We start from the raw sequence: 4,513 nt of genomic DNA, 5'->3' as shown, positions 1-4,513 counted from the left end.
GTCTTAGATGTGGGAATTGCGAACAGGGGTTCGCAATTGTGAACCCCGACCTCTGCTGGCTTGGGAATTGCGAAGGGAAGCTCGCATTTGCGAAGGGGATCCTCGCATTTGTGATCATAGAGGATTTAAGCGGGCGTCGCATTTGCGACATATATTTTGCATTTGCGAAGAAGGCTGCCCAGGCCACCTCTCGCACTTGCGATGCAAGGCTCGCATTCGCGAGGCAGGCTTCGCAAATGTGAAGCCTGCAGGTCTGAAACTCCAACAATAAAAACCTGTAATTTCTAAGTTTAAAATGCACCCCGTGGCCTATCCAAAACTCACCCGAGCCCTCGGGGCTCCAAACGAAATATACACACAACCTCAAAAATATCCTACAGACTTATTCGTGAACTTCAAATCACCAAAATAACATCATGAACATCGAATTAAACTTCAAGATCAATGAAATTTCTCAAAACTCCTTTAAACATCAATTTTTGCAATTTAGGTCCAAATCACGCCAAACGGGTTCCGTTTCTTACCAAACTTTACCGACCATACATATAAATCATATTAAACTTGTATCGGTCTCTGAAACCATAATACGGTCCCGATACCACATGTTTCACATAACATTTCACTTTCAAAAACCTTTATATTTTTCAAAAAATAATTTCTTTCTAAAATTCATTTCTCGGGCTTGGGACCTCGGAATTCGATTCCGGGCACACGCCCAAGTCCCATATTTTCCTACGGACCCTCTGAGACCGTCAAATCATGGGTCCGAGTCCGTTTACCCAAAATGCTGACCGAAGACAAATTAATTCATTTTTTAGTCAAAGTTTATCATTTTCACAGATTTTTATATTTAGGCTTTCTGGCGACGTGCCTGGAAAGCACACGCAAATCAAGGTGATGCTAAAAGATGTTTTTAAAGCCTCAGAACATAGAATTTCATTTTAAAACAAGTGAATTTCACTCGATTCTCCAATTTTCGTGTGTTATAGCCCACGTTATCCACCCGGGTTCATGCACCAGGTGTTGACATTCAATTTTATCCCTCTTTTCTTCCAAATTATTTACTTGAGCTTCTAATATCATTAATAATGTAAGAATATTTATTTTACTATTTTTTTCCCAAAATTAACCTAATTAGTATCTTTATTTTTATTTTGTTGTTATCATCATTGGATAAAACTATTGTTGTTGTTGTTATTGTTGTTGTTGTTATTGTTACTCCTACTACCGCTACTACTAGTAATACGATTTTATCTCTCAATTAGTTTCATTCAAAGTTAATCAACCAATAATATTTTCCTTTATAAATATTTTTCATTGCATTGCATTAATCCTATTCCTATTTTGTAATATACTTATTCAAGTGATTTACATATTAGTTGCATGACCATTTTTAATGGTTATCTACTAAATAGATATTTACAACATAAATTCGTAATTATTTAAACACTAGAAAAATATTTAATATAAATATACTATTATTAGGAATATTAAAATCTAATTACTTATTTCACATTAATAGCTTTGTTATCAGATTTAAAAAGAGCCCAAATAAAAGACAAGGAAGAAAGAAATTCGGCCTTTTTTATAGCCCAAATCGGAGGCCCATACCCACCAACCCACCTGCTCTATTTTCTCCTTCGCATCATCTCCACGTAGATTCCATGTCAGCGCTACATAGGCTCTAACGGTCCAAAACACACGCCTAACACACCCCTCACACACATCCTCCACTCCTCTGTCCATGTGGTGACATCTGAGTTGATGATTTTAAATCAGCGGTTAGGATCAAATCTTCTAGAAAACTCCAAAATATCAGTATTTATTTACTTTCCTTTTATTATGTTTATTTTATAATTTAATTTCAACCGTAGATTCATCTAATCTAATGGGTAGGATCTGTCCCATCATAATATCTTTTCCTAACCCTAATTCCTATTCTCTCTCTCCTAAACAGCCGTATGTTTCTCCCTTTCCTTTTCCTCACAAAATTTCATTGTTGCTCAGCCAAGGCAGACTTTCCATTGCTATATCGGATCAAGAAGTTCTGCGGCCCATTTAATTTTTCTGCAACATCAACGTTCAAATTTCAATTGTTCAATAGCTTTTACTCAATTTCAAAATCCCGCCCAAACCAAGAACCCTAGGTTTTCACCTATAAAAACCAGCACTTCAAGTCCATCTGGGACATGGTTGGAAGCCGCGGGCCCCTTTGTTTTGAAATTACTCTCTAAAAATTCATCTCTTTCTCTTAGTCTCTGTTGAATATTTGCCATAACAGCACTCTTGCTCCTGCTGCTTCTAATGTTCTTTGCTTGTTCGAGTTAGTTGGTCTGAGACCAGAGATTCGATTATCCGTTGAAGACGCCCCAGTCACTGCACCTAAAAAGGTCAGTAACTGTTAAACTATTCCTTTTTGTTTTTCTTTTCTGGTTAGAGGTAGATTTTATTTCTATCTGAAATAGTGCTATGGTTGGTTTGTGATTATGATTCAAGATTAATCTTCACATAAAGAATCTTTTTCGAGCTATGCTGTATTTAATTATGAGTTGGAGCTCTTATGTTTGTGGAAGTTATTATTTTAGTTAAATAGAATAAAATTTAAAATGAAATAATACATCAGTTGCTAAGTATTCACATGAATCGATTTGAGGTTAGCTATCTGTATATTTTTCCTGAATGGTTCTGTGACTTAGCCTAGATTTTTAAACAAAGGAGTTATTTGATGCAAGAATAGATTATGTTGTGCTGGTAGAGTAGTACATGTTGCTTGTGGAGGAGTACTTGATCGTTAGAGTTCGTTGGAATCAATTAAAAAGAAAATTTAGTTATTACACTTTATTCCTCTTAAGTTTTTAGTTTATATTTACAGTATTAGTAATTGAGCCTGTAATTTCCTTAGAAAGTACTATCAGTTGAGAAGGGTACAACCTTATCTCTAAGTAGTGGTCCCATAGGGAATTTTCCTCTATATAGTTGTAATTCTCTGCATTTTGGCAGATTTATCAATTGGAATCATCTTAGTTAAACCCTAGCATAGCTTTAGCTTAGTTTTTTCTCTTCATTTCTTCCAATATTTGCTACTGTTCTATTGCCTTTGGCATCATTTGGTATCAGAGAACTTTCTTGAGCTCTGTGGGTGATAACAATGGCAAATATGGATGAGATTAATTCTATATTTGAGAGAATGATGGTTGAGATAGCAAATTTCTCGGTTAGGCAAACACAGCTCGAGAATCAACATGAAAGGGCTTTTGTTGAGTTGAAAGAGTCCATTGATCTTGTGAAGAGGTATGACCGAGGAAAAAGCATAGAAGACATGGATGGAGGAGGCGAGATCTACACTCCTACAGGCAATCCTGCTGCTTGGGTACATGGTGGTATTACCACATCTCAGTTTTCTCCAGTTGCCTACCATTTGGGGTTTGGGCCCATGCCTCAATTTCAAAGGCCAAGAGGCGTTGCTTCACCTCACAAACTAATTTTTACAGCCCCTACTTAAGGGAATTCTGCTGCTGCTGGTAACAATGGGGGTGGCTTTATTCAAGGACAACCCTCAGCTGGACAGAATGGAGGTGGTGAACCTGCACCTACAACTCAAAACTCTACAACCACATCACCAAGAGGAGCAAATCTAACCAGGATGACCAAGCTGGAGTTCCCTCGCTTCAATGGCCTCAACCTTATGGCTTGGCTCTGTAAGGTAGAACAATTTTTCTCACTAGATGAAGTAGAGTATAACCAAAGGGTTAAGGTGGCTTCCATACATTTTGATGATATAGCTATTGAGTGGCATCTTGCCTATTTAAGAAGTAGATCTCACTTACCTTATCCTAGCTGGGAAGAGTATGTGTATGCTCTCATAGATAGATTTGGGGTTGAATATGCGGACCCTATGTCTGAGCTTAAGCTAGTAAGGCAAGTGGGGATGGTGGAGTATTACCAGAAGGAGTTTGACAGGATCATGACCAGGTTGCACATCCTTCCAGAGTATGATGTTAGTGGTTTCATCACTGGTCTCAAACCAGAAATTGGGTTTACAGTGAAGAACCATCGACCTTTTTCCTTACCACAAGCTTACCAGTTGGCTAGGAACACTGAAGCTCAAGTGAATGCTCAGTTGAAGATGAATAAGTCCACACTGTATAGTGGAGGGTTATCTCATACTAGGAGCAACACTTATGGATCTACTACAAAAGGAGGGGTCCCTAAGAAAGATGGAAACATGCTTAAAAGAGAGGTTGTTGCTAACTGGAACAAAGGAATACAAGGAAACTTACTACGGCTGCGATGAATAAGAAGAGGCAGAAGGGATTGTGTTTTTTTTTGTGATGAGAAATTCTTCCCTGGTCATAAGTATAGTGGCTCCAAACAGCTGTACCTATTGGAGGTGGAAGAACAAGGGCAATAGGAAGAAGAAATAGGAGACTTAGTATTGGTAGAGGAGCCTGCAGAGATAGCTGAAGAAGCAGGAGAAGAGGTGAAGGGAAAAGTGTGTGAAATATCAGTCAAT

This window comes from Nicotiana sylvestris, chromosome 11 (genome assembly GCF_000393655.2).
Source record: "Nicotiana sylvestris chromosome 11, ASM39365v2, whole genome shotgun sequence".
Taxonomy (NCBI): Eukaryota; Viridiplantae; Streptophyta; class Magnoliopsida; order Solanales; family Solanaceae; genus Nicotiana; species Nicotiana sylvestris.
This window is presented reverse-complemented; position numbering follows the sequence as displayed.